At 40.1% G+C, this 12964-nt stretch overlaps 1 pseudogene; it reads left to right on the top strand.

Annotated features, from left to right (window-relative positions):
• The first annotated feature begins 356 nt into the window (after positions 1–356).
• LOC110544736 (A disintegrin and metalloproteinase with thrombospondin motifs 6-like) overlaps positions 357–12964 on the top strand; it is a 65008-nt pseudogene continuing 52400 nt past the window's right edge.

The following is a 12964-nucleotide window of genomic DNA, read 5'->3' as shown; positions in this document are numbered from 1 at the left end:
TTCTTTCTCTCCCCATGTCCTGCTCCCCCCTCCCTCCTAATAAACTTCTTTCAGAGAATATCGATTAACCAGCCTCACACTTTTTAATAAATAATAACATTGATGCTGAAACCCGGGAAGGGCTCTCCTAGGTTTGCTAGGGTCCATTTCAGACTCCTATAATCTAACAGGACGGTTACAAGCGATTTTTCTCCTAAAAATCTTTACTTTTCTCTCAGCTGCCCTCACGCCCACGGGTAGTTTTTTCTTGGGCTGCTTCAGCTCTCCCCAGTTCCTGCCTGTTCCAAACTGACACTGTGGTAGGGCCTCTCTGAGAGACACAGCTCTGTAGGTCCCGTTCTGGTTGGCGACTGGAGATGTCCACTGCAGCCCAGGAAGGAGATGGCGAGGCTATGCGCTGGGGTGAGGGGGGCTGGCGCTGGGCGCTCAGCAGCTGCCTACTCCCACTGCGGCCTGCACGCCCCTGTCTGCAGGGCGACCCTGCCTGCTTGGCGACCAACAGGGAGGCCTGCCCGGGCCGCAGAGCTTACAGCCCAGGGCAGAGAGCCCCAGCTACACAGCCCAGCTCCTGCTGCAGTGGCTCTGGTGGCAGCGAAGGCCAGCCCCTCCCCAGCTCTGTGTTGTCTGCAGCAGAGTGGTTTGGTAAGAGGGTAGGTGATCTACCCAGGTCCCCTCGGGGGAGGCAAGCTAATAAAGGGACCATGTGTGTTTGCTATTCTGGCACGGAGCCTGGGGGATATATGCTGCTCTAAAATCAACCTTAAAAGCTTGGCATGCTGCTCTAGGTAGGACAGTTCTAAAAAAAAAAAAAAAAAAAAAACAATAAAAAAAAAAACAACAATAAACAGCACAGTCAGGAAACTTTTAAATTTCCTGTGGCATCCCTGGAAGGCTCCATGTTGGCTTTGGGGAGAAGTGGGCCTAGCTATTGCGTAAACCATTCTCTTAAAGTGGAGCAGCACCATCTTAGGTTCAGGTAAAAAGGCTCTGCCTCCTGCACACCCTGCTGGGCAGCCGTCTCCATGCACTTCCCCTGCTCCTCCTACCAAGCTGTTTCTCTGTGTGCTTTCTTCTAAGAGGCATTTCCCAAGCTTTAAGAAAAATAAATCTTTTCTCCCTAATTTCTGTACACTTTACTCTTTAGTCTTATATTTTAAATTCCTTATCTAATGCTTTATATAATCTTCTCATTGGGTTTGCATTTATAAGTCTTAATCATAATTAACTTATCTTTTAGACTAGGTCACAACAAGGAGCCTCATTTCAAGGTGGTATGGATTTTTATAAAAATTCAAAGTTGCATTTTACTATCCTATAATTCACTCCTGCTTCAAATAAATTTTATGTAATAATAAAATTTCAAAGTTATAAATATCTATTCAAATTAATTTGGTTTATGTGTTGCTCAAATTTAATTTTAAGATTGCTTTATACTGTTCTGCTCAGCAGTTATTTCATACAAATTGTTTACCAATATTCTAAATTAAGCTCTATTAATTTTAGAGGTATTTATGTTAAAACTGGGTCAACTTAATGCATCTCTATCATCAAAGGGTTAAAATATGCGTGGTTAATTTTAAAATTGGTTTATACTGTTATGCTAAATTGTTGGTTATAAACTTATAGCTCAAGAGATTGTTATTATATACAAGTTGCTTGGTATCCTAAATTATGCTCTATTAATTTAAATATACTTATATTTAAACTGGGTCTATTTCCTGTATCTCTACTATCAAAAGGTTAATATAAACTTGGTCATGTTCTTTTAAAATTATGTTATTAATCTGTAGTATATAGCCTTAGACTATTATAAGCTTTAAACTTTTATATATTAAATCATACAAAAACTCTTGTGCTCTCACTTTAATAAATTATATTCATGACTTTTCAGGTTCTAACTTAGCAAGGACAAAACCTAAAGTCCTGGTTAATATTTACTCATTAACAAATGCAAGTTAATAGTCATCTCATAGATACATATTAATATTCCTGCAGATGCAAACATGGTCTCACCACAATTTTTAATGAACAGGTGAGGATGGTCATTGAATCTCCATATAGGAGTTGGTAAAAATAGTGAGCCATCCTGAAGGGCTCTAGACCTAGCTGTGTTCGGAATCTGCTGGCATTCCCTCCAAAACAAAAGAAGTTTGCATAGCCAAAAGTCTGTTCCACCAGGTGACATTTCAAATGCAGCCAAGTAGATGCTGGTCCCACTGCTAACATGCCAAAGCTGGCTGCTGGTAAACTGGCCTCTGAAAGTCAATATGCTCCAAAGCAGGCTTGTCCTCTGTGCCCAGCCATGGAGATTCAACCAGCACAAGAGCACAGATACTTCCAGCCTTCTAGCTGGTTGGCCTGGCAGAGGACAGGTGGATCCTAGACTTAGCAACCTCCACAGCTCTCCCACAGGTCTGCTTTTGACCTCAGAATGAGGTCCCATGGACATATTGCCAGCTTCTTTGTTTGGAGACTTCAGGTGCCTTCCCAGTTCTCTTCACATGCAGGAAACCTGGCCTTTAGCCTAAGTCCTTGGGCTGCTATTTTCAGGCCTGGACACCGTCCAGACTCAAGAAACAGGCCTAAGCTACCATCCCTTTAGCTAAAGGACAAAAATGTTCAAAGCAGTTTCAACTCTGTCCCATGGAAAAATAACTAATTACAAAGGTCCCTCTCAAAAATCATATTTGAAAGATGTCTTAAGGTTAATAAATACAAGTTATATATGTTTGAGTCTTAAATGTGTCTTAAGTTTGATAATAAAATTTATAAATTTTTGAGTGTCTAAAAATGTTTTAAGGTTGGGAAATGCAAGTTATAAAGGTTACAAGGTCTAAGGTGATTTAAGTTATCTTAAATGGGTAAAATGGCTTAATATTTCCTCCTGTTATTATGCTACTGTTGTATTGACTGTCAAGAGTTTTAACCTTTATCAATAGGGCTATAATTTATCAATCTGACTCTGATACAAAAAATATTACACTATACCACGTTCTATTATGGTTCTAAGCTCAAGATTGTAATTCTCCATCATATCTATGCTTATACTAAAAGTTAAGATCAAGTGATTTTTCCCTTTTACTCCATAAAATGCTCATGCATTTTCACAGATCATCTTAAAAAATACTTATGCTATTAACACAAATATGTATATCTACTCACTTTTTCTACAATGCAGAGTACAATTGTAAGACTAACATGTCTAAAGTTTTATATCCTTCTTAAAACTTAAAAGTAATTCTTGTAAGCTGCCGAAAGTCCACCTAAATCCACCTCTCAGGTCAATTGGACTCTAGATAAGTACTGTACTTTTTGCCTATATCAAAAGGTGGGACTCCTCCCCTTTCCCTGGTTTTGGGACTTCCTTTCCTGGCTACCAGACTGCTATTTACTGCAGGCAACCACTGGCTGTATTGGTGAGTTCTCCTTATTGACCAGCCACTAGATTGGTGAGTTCACTCCATTTTCTTAGCATAAACGTCTCTCTTGGTAGTGGAAGCTTGACCAGAGAGCTCTGGCAACTTCGTACTATCTTTTGAGATGGAGGGACCCCCCCCCCCCAGTCATAGCCTTAACTGTCTGGGTTTGACCCTCTATGATGACCTCCATTTTAGGACCTCATTCTTCCTTGGGTGGTATGTCCCCTCTAGCACACGGTTCCTTCTTACCCTTGCTTGCTCGCTTGCTCACTTGCCCATGGGACAGTCCTCACTCACACAGTGATCCTTCTCCTCATCTCTTGCTCCCTCATGGGAATACCTAGCACTAGGCAAACCATCATGCTCTGACCATGCCCCACTGGGCACCATGCCCCATCTCTGGCCAAAAGCTGATGAGCTATTGGACCAGGTAGGATTCCTCTTGCTAGGAGTTACACCTTCCCATTCGGACATCTCTGGAAGGTTGTTTGACTTTTCTGCCCCCAATGGGAGACGCCCAGATGCCCTTCCCTTCAGACAGGATACCCTCTGGAGAGTTTCAAGTTTCTACACCTAGTGCCAGCTGGCACCAGGGCCTCTAAGTTTACATGATTCTTTAACCAAACCTTACCTGAATGACAGATTGAAAACAGCCTTCTTTAAATATTTCCAGTGATTGGTTAAATAAAGGTCCTCCCAGGTAGACAGAGGTTCCCATGTACAAGCATCTTTCATCCAAACCTTCTATTCCTGTTTGCTCTCCCAAAAGTTTTCAGTGTATACCTAGAGGATTTTCTCCATAACCTACTCAACTTTATCTTTTGCCTAAATATGTGTTTCAGTGTCCTGCCCAACACAGATGTTTCCTATAGCCACAACAGTGCCAAAGCAGCTACAGGTGTTCAACTCTGACCTCACAGACTTCCAACAAGCTGGACCTGCAGCCATGGATGTTCTCACAGAACCTGGAAAGCATCATAACAGCCTATTTTTCCTGGACTTGGCCAACCTTTCAGCCTTTTGATCTCCCTATAGCGCCCCCAGTGTCAGCAGGAAGTAGCCAGAAGAGAATCTATGCCCATTATTTACTTGTTGTTAACAAAAGTCTGAAATGGTGTGCTTCAGGACCAGGACAAGTAACTCCAGATTTTCCCAGGTTTCCCCAGTCCCTACCTGCTGCCTGGCATGGCTGGCAACTCTCTCTACCCTAAATTTTCCAGGGCAGAGAATTCCCTTACTCTTGACCTTGAAATCTTACCATTTTGTTGCTATAATTTCTCTTTCCCTCAAACCCTTGCATGACAACCAAGAGCTGCTTCCAATAAAGTATAAAGTTATTATACTTTAACTTACCATATAAAAAGCAGCCCAAGCTCCTCATTTTTTAATTATAGAAAAAAGGAGGAATGTTAGTATTTTGGAACACAACCTGCTCCTGTGTTACCCAGAAACCTATCTTGTCATCATGTATCACCAGCCAGGTGGCTACAACTGGAAGGTATGGTTACCTTTCCCCTTAAAAGGCTAACCACCACATATGGTCTCTCTCTCTCTCTTTTACATTCTTTGTCTCTCTTACACTCTTACTCTCTCTCACTCTTACACTCTTTTTTTCACTCTCTCCCTCTTTCTCTTGGAGTGCCCTCCATTCCTCTTCCCTTTTCTCTCTCTCCCCATGCCCTGCTTCCCACTCCCTCCTAATAAACTTCTTGCAGAGAATATTGGTTAACCTGCATACATGGAATGAAGCATACTTGGTCATATTGAATGATATCTTTGATGTTTTTTGGTATTCGGTCAAAAACATAAAGTAACTTGATACGACCCTACCCAAGCAAGTCAAATACTTTTATGAAACTAATTTCATAATCCTTAAGAAACAATTAGAATAAGATATCAGAAGATGGAAAGATCTCCATGCTCATGGCTTGGCAGGATTAACATAGTAAAAATGGAAGTCTTACCAAAGCAAACTAAAGATTCAATGAAATTCCCATCAAATCAACACAATTCTTTACAGACTTTGAAAGAAAAATTCTCAACCTCATATGGAAAAACAAGAAGCTCAGAATTTCTAAAGCAATCCTGTACAATAAAAGATATTTTGTAGGTATCTCCATCCCGGATCTCAAGCTGTACTATAGAGCAACAGTAATAAAAACTGCTTGGTAGTGGCATAGAAACCGAATGATGCATTATGTAACCAAATAGAAGACCATTATGGACACACACTTATGGACACCTGATTTTTGACAAAGTTGTCAAAACCAAAAAATGGAAAAAAGATAGCATCTTCAAAAAATGGTGCTGGTATAACTGGACATCTAAACGTAGAAAAATGCAAATAGATTCATACTTATCACCCTGCACAAAACTAAAGTCCAAGTGGATCAAAGACCTCAACATAAAACCTGACAAATTAAGTTGGATAGAAGAACAAGTGGGGAAGAACCTTGAAGTCATTGGCACAGGAGACAACTTCCTGAACAGAATACCAACAGCTATACTGTTGGTGTTACTGTTGGTTACTCTAAGAGCAACAATCAATAAATGAGACCTCATAAAATTAAAAATCTTCTATAAAGCAAAGGACGTTGTCATTAAAACAAAACAAATGCCTACAGGTTGGGAAAGACTCTTCACCAAGTCTTTTTGTGACAGAGGGCTAAAATCCAGTATATACAAAGAACTAAAGAAGTTGAAAACAACAAATCAAGTAATCCAATTAAAACATGGGGAACAGAGCTAAACAGAGAATTCTCGACAGAGGAATATCGAATAGTTTAGAAACACTTAAAGAAATGTTCAACATCATTAGCCATCAGAGAAATGCAAATCAAAACGACCCTGATATTTCACCTTACACCCATCACAATGGCCAAGATCAAAAACTCAAGTAACAGCACACACACAAGGGGTTGTGGACAAATAAGTACCTTACTCCACTGCTGGTGGGAATATAATCTTGTACAATCACTCTGAAAATCAATCTGGCACTTTCTCAGACAACTAGGAAAAGTGCTTCCTCAAGATCCAGCTATACCACTCTTAGGCATATATCCAAAGGAGGCTCAAATTCACAATAAGGATATTGGCAAAACCATGTTTGTAGCAGCTTTATTTGTAATAGCCAGAACCTGGAAACAACCCAGATGTCCCACAATGAAGGAATGGATACAGAATTTGTGGTACTTCTACACAATTAAAAAAAAAAATGATGATCATCCTGAATGAGTTTTCCCAGAAGCAGAAAGGTAAATGGTATATACTCACTCTTATAGATATATAATATAGGATAAACCTACTAAAAACTGTACACCTAAAGAAATTAATCAAGAGGGAGGACTCTGGATGAAATGCTTAATCCCCATCCCGAAAGGCAAAGAGGATAGAAATCAAAAGAAGGAAATAAACAGGGAAAAATTTAGGAGCCTGCCACAGAGGGCCTCTGAAAGGCTCTGACTTGCAGTCTATCTAAGCAGATTTTGAGACTCATAGTCAACTGTTGGTCAGAGTACATGGAATCTAATAAAGAAGTGGGAAATAGTAAGATCTGGAGAGGAGAGGAACTCCACAAAGAGAGCAACAGAACCAAAAAATCTGAGCACAGGGTCCTTCTTAAAACTCATACTCCAACCAATCTCCATGCATGGAGATAACCTAGAACTTCTGCACACATGTAGCACATGGAAGTACAATGTCCAAGGTGGTTCCATAGTAATGGGAAGAGGGACTGCCTCTGATATGAACTGATTGGCCTGCTAATTGATCTTCTCTATTTGATGTGATGGGTAAGCAGCCTTACAAGATCATAGAGGAAGACCATGCAGCCACTCCTGATGAGATCTGATAGTCTAGGATCAGAAGGAAGGAGAAGAACTCCCCTGTTAGTGGACATGGGGAATAGCATGTATGGAGAAAAGGGACAGCAGAAGACAGGGTTGTTTTTTTTTTTTTCTTTTTTTGGATACAATGTGAATAAAGTGTAATTAATTAAAATTAAAATTAAAATAAAAATATTTAAAAATATAATTCTTTTTGGCATTATATTATAGAGGGTGTGATTGCAGGTTGATATTCCGATAAAAGTGACCAGATAAAGGGAGTCTCTGTCTATCACTTAAGGTCAATTTATATCTTTGTTTATGTTGGTCTTTGTCCCAATATTTCTGAATCTGTTTTTGTAGCTCTTTCACTCTCTTGCTCTCTTGTCTCCCACTCTCTGCCTGTCACTTGCTGTTCAGTATGAAAAACTCTCAGTTCTGCTGAAGGACAACAAAAGTTGACGACTGCTTGGTGACGTGACATCATGGATGTTCTATGAAAAATATAAGCAAGGTCCCAATTAGATGATTTTTGTAAAAAGAGTTGCCATGGTCAGGAAGCATTTTCCCAGTAAGTAATTCACTGACTGAGGACTTACCTGTGCTTTTAACAAATAATAATGTAAGCTGTGATAATGTGAAACTCATATGTCAAGGACTTGTGACTTTATTAATGACCACTTGAAATATGTGACACTTTTCTTGAACTAAGAGTCTTTTAGATCAGAAAGGAGAGGAGAACCTCCCCTATCAGTGGGCTTGGGGAGTGGCATGCATGCAGAGGGAGGAGGGAGGGTGGGATTGAGAGGGGAAGAGGGAAGAGCTTATGGGGGGATGCAGAATGAATAAAGTGTAATTGATGAATAATTTAAAAAAATCCTTATAATAACAAATTATCAATAAAAGGTAAAATTTAAAAAAAAGAGTCTTTTACACAGGAACTGTCATCTCTGGGTGGTGTGCTTTAGCTGCTCTGATTGAGGCCTGAAGGGCTGACCCCATTGCACATTGGTCAAAATAAACCTCTTGCAATTTTGCATCTAGGAGATCTGGTCTCTTGATTTCTCTTCACCCTTTCTGAAAATTAGGCTCGTGCTGGGCCTAACAGTATGGTGCATTGCCTGGGAAACTGAGATACTGAGGACACTCGCTATCAGAAGACTCATCTGAGCTCAGAAGTAGGTACAGCAGTTGTCCTTGTCATTTATATCTGTGATCTGGTACATGTTTGTTCTGCATTCTAGTTTACTGACAGTGGCAGTGTCAGGTTTCTGTCTTTCCTGAAGCTTTGATTTTGGTCTGGCTTGTGAGCATCCATAGAAGGGGTTCGAGTCCACTGAGTGGTTTGAGGGCACTTGCCTAGAAAGGCCCATTGAGGCAGACAGATATGTTCTTAACACAGTCACAGGGCAACCTGGAGGACACTCAGGCTGCCCCTTTCTCTGAACAGGGAGGAGACAGAGGAATTTCCTCCTCCAAACTCTACTGGGAGGGAACAGAGAGATTCTGCTCCCTGAACAAGCTGAGTCTGTGCCTGTGTGCCTTGGCCTAATAAGGTGGAGACCTTTTAGTCTTGAGGTCACAAACGAGACAGCCTATATTCTGGTTTCCTTCCTCTTATTGTCTTGTCTTATTTTTTTATTTTTTATTGTTGGACTTGGACTGATGATTTATCTGGACGTATATTTTAACATGGGACAGGACATATCAACTCCTCCCCTCTCAGAGTGACAGCCTTGAAGGGAGATGAGAAGAAGGAGCTCATGGCACTAGGAGTTCCCAGGCTGTCCTCCTACCCCACCCAGGCAGGAGGGGACAGAATGCACAGAGAGGAGCCATGGCATGGTGAGCAGGAGGAAAGGGAACACTACATGTCTCCTTCCCCCTCCCCTATCCTGGGCTAGTTTGGGATGGTGCTCAGAGAACTGGCTGGGCAGAACTGGCCTAAGACCCGCCTCCCCAGCTGCTGAGCAGCAGTTCACCCCTCCGCCTTCCTCCTTCCATCCATCATCCCACGGGCTTCAGTCAGTGATGGCTCTTGGACAGAGGTGGGATGGATAGAGCCACTTCTGGTTCTAAAGATTAAATTGTTTGCACTTATAAATTTTGGTCTTATGGTTATGCTCTGTAAATTCACTCCTGAAGAAGATACTTTGTTTGATATTGCAAAAATGAGTTTAAAAAAATGTTTAGATACTTAAAGTGATAAAACATTTAAAGTTTATCAGGTTTTTAAAGCAATAACCCTTAGGCAGTCTAACAAAGCAAACAAACAAAAAACCTTGAAACAGTTTCTTAACTCTTTGGGGAGGTCAAAAGAGCTTGGCATTTATTTTATTACTTTTGCAGAATGAAACCAAGCCATGCTGTTTGAGCCAATTAAGAAAACTGCATTTATTACAGTGTATCCTGTCAGGATGGTAAAGACCTATAAAATAATTTAGTATATTCTAGACTATTGAAAGAACACATAAGGATTTTAATGAAAGTTTTTGTGTTGTATAAAAAGCAAGAGTGAAGACGAAAAAGACTGGAAAAGTATTAAAAAAGGATATCAGAGAAAAAGAATAGCTTGTCTAATGCATAAATATCTGGTTAAGTCAGAAGAATGTTATGGAGGGTCCATGTATGTATATGGGGCCAGGGGGCATATAAATATATGAATAATGTTTGCTTTGGTTCTTTATACCTACAAATATGATTTAAAAAAACTGTAAAATATGTAATTCAGATATGCTGGCCCTCAAGCTTATCAGATATCTGATGAATATGACATTTTAACATGTGTAAGCTTATTGTGTCAGAGAGTCCCAAAATCCTGGCAGTAGTGAAATACCCAGATCGCGAGTCCCCAAAAGACCAACAGGCTTTGAATCCGATGTAAAACACAGGAGGGTCCTTTATTACAAACTCGAGCTGGGTGGCTGCCCTTACAAGAACAAAGGGGCAAGCGACCCCCAACTCTGGGGGAACAGGGATTTTAAGGGGTCAAAATTCAAGCAGGGAAGTGTAGGTCTTGGCATCACAGGATTGGGTGAAAGGGTCTCTCAGGGAGCTGACCTTTAAAATGATTGGTTTGCTTCTAGGCGCCAAAACTGCAAATGGTTAGGTCTGGCTACCTGGGGGACACCTGGCCACCCCCTCATACGTGCAGGTTAGGCTGTAGCAAGGGGGAGGGGGAATTAACACATTCCATGGGCTTTCCTAGGGCCTTTGTGACCCTAGTCACACTCTAATGTTAATCTTGGTAGGGGGCTGCTGCCGGACCTCTGCTCTGAAAGGACTGTGATTTCACCCCAGTCACAGGAATTACCTCTAAGTTTTAGAACCTTTCAGTAGCTCCCCAAGGTCTCTGAGAAGATTTGGACACAACGATGGATGACTGCAACTCTGGATTGTGGTATGCTAAACACTGGGCAATACTGCCTCAACTGGCCTGCTGCTAGGGCTCAGCCAAACCTGTGGACAAAGTCATGGACACCTGAAAAGCCATTGTTTCACATTGCAAGAGGCAAGGTGAGGTCAATCTCTTGTATTGCTACTTTCCACAGAAGCAGTTTCTCATCCTCTATGCCTGATGGGTGGACTGCCTCTGTTCAGTTATCCAGGAGACCACAGGAGCTAGGGACATTGTAACTAGTCATCTCTGTCATTTTGATTGACTCATGGATTGGTACATTTACTTAGCTCATAATTTATCCTTCTCAGGTCTCTGATCACATTGAGAGCTAGGCTGGAAGGCTAGGCTAAGTTAATGGAATCTTGGCAGCTAAAGAGAAGACAATTAGGTCCACTATCAGCTCATTGGACAGTTCATTAGTTAGTTAAAACTACTAGGTACTATATCTTTTGTATAAATAGGGAAACAGGTTTGCCCTGCTCATAGGCTTTACATCAGTTGACAACGTCTTATGATAATAGTTGGATAAAAAGATATAAAGTTTATGTAGGGTCTGAGAATATAGGAGTTCAGGTAATGAAAATCTAAAAGAATGATATTTTGTCTAAAAAATGTTTCAGGGTTGATAAATGCAAGAAAGATTAGAATGTCTAAATGTTTTAAGATATATAAATATAAATTATAATGATATAAAATTAACTTAAAACATATTAAAAACAGAAGATATTTTAGATTTCTTCCTTTTGCTACTCTTGTGCTTATGCTGTTAAAAAATTCCAGAAGTACAGAATCTTGGCATTAATCAATAGAGTTATGATAAGCTGATAGAGTACTGACTGCTTACTATTCAGTCACAAGCTTGAGATTTTAATTTCCTTTGGGTATTTTCTGAAAATAGACTTAAAGTTGCTTTTCATCATGTTAAAAAGCATCTGTTATTGTATTAGATTTGCTGATATGTTACTTTTCTGAGTTTTTTTTTAATATATATTTCCTTTTGTGTACTAAAAAATTCACATGAGTTTAAGAAAATCAAAAGGTCATGAGAACTTGATCTGGCTTAGCTCGAACAGATCCCAGATGAGTTTTTCCCTGGTGTTGGGATTCCTCACATTTCCCATTTAATAGACAAATCTTAACTTCTGTCTCTAGTCTGAATTTGTCTCAGCAGATTTTCACCTGGTTGACTCTATTTTAAGATCAGGTATGGGCTGGTGAGCTAAAATCTGGACTTTTTGGAAGCTGACATGACTGCTCCTTGTCTCTTCAATTGGATCAACTAACCAGAGACTGTTAAGGACCGCCTCATTGCCCAGCCTTTGACTGGCTCCTAGTAATCTTAACTAAATTAGGAAAAACTTATGATCAGAAAAAAAGGCCATGATTTTGGCATCAAAGTGAGAGATTCTAATATCTTGGGTGGAATCACTAAATATTCAGGAGAAATCCTTAAAATTCAGGTAAAAGCAACCCCCTGGACACTCAAAGAATGGTACCCTTATTTACTTTGCTTGTTTCTTTAACATTTGAACCCATTATCATGAATCATCTGGTTTTGTTTATTACAAAAAGGTTAGTGCAGTACAAGTGCTTATGCTAAGACAACATAACAAAGAGTAAATATGACTGGGCATAAAACAGAAACAAAAACCCAGATAATTACAGATTAAGGTAACTACCCATGAACTCTCCCTAACTTTTGACATGCATTTCAGCCTCTTTCAAACTGAGATATCAACAATACAGTGTCAGAATTGAAGATATTCCATAAAGTGGATCTCCAGCCCATTGTCCCATTCTACAGGCTGAAATGTTGATTCAAAAGAAAAAATTTTCTTGACATAAAATTCTCACCCTGAAGCTGCTTCATGATTGAAGCAGTTACAAGAAGAAGGGTGCAATGAAAGGGTCAGACTAACTTTGTAAACTATATGTCTTCTAAAGCCTATAGATTTGAGTTTTAGGTCCAGGTTAAGCTAAAGCCTCTTAGTACCTTCCCAGAGAACAGAAGAATGTGACCATCTCTGTGATGACAGATATAAAAAAGCGAGCAAGCAATGACATTCACTCAACAAAAACAATGACCAGACCCTTGTCTTCAAGAGAGTGTTTCTTAGCAACCAAACCAGATGGCCTCAATCCTTCTTCTCAGTAGATCCTGATGTCCAGAAAATGCTTGCAGTCCCAATTTTCAAGAATGAGCTAACCACCCCCACCTTTAATTGTAGCTGCATCCACACTTGGTAGGACTGGCCAAGCTTGAGAACCAAAGACTAATCAATTATCTTACTTTATAGCTTCCTCATCCAATCCTGAATTGC

The sequence above is a fragment of the Meriones unguiculatus genome (genome assembly GCF_030254825.1).
Source record: "Meriones unguiculatus strain TT.TT164.6M chromosome Y unlocalized genomic scaffold, Bangor_MerUng_6.1 ChrY_unordered_Scaffold_23, whole genome shotgun sequence".
NCBI lineage: Eukaryota > Metazoa > Chordata > Mammalia > Rodentia > Muridae > Meriones > Meriones unguiculatus.
The sequence above is the reverse complement of the archived record's forward strand: the minus strand, read 5'-3'. Positions and strand labels throughout refer to the sequence as shown.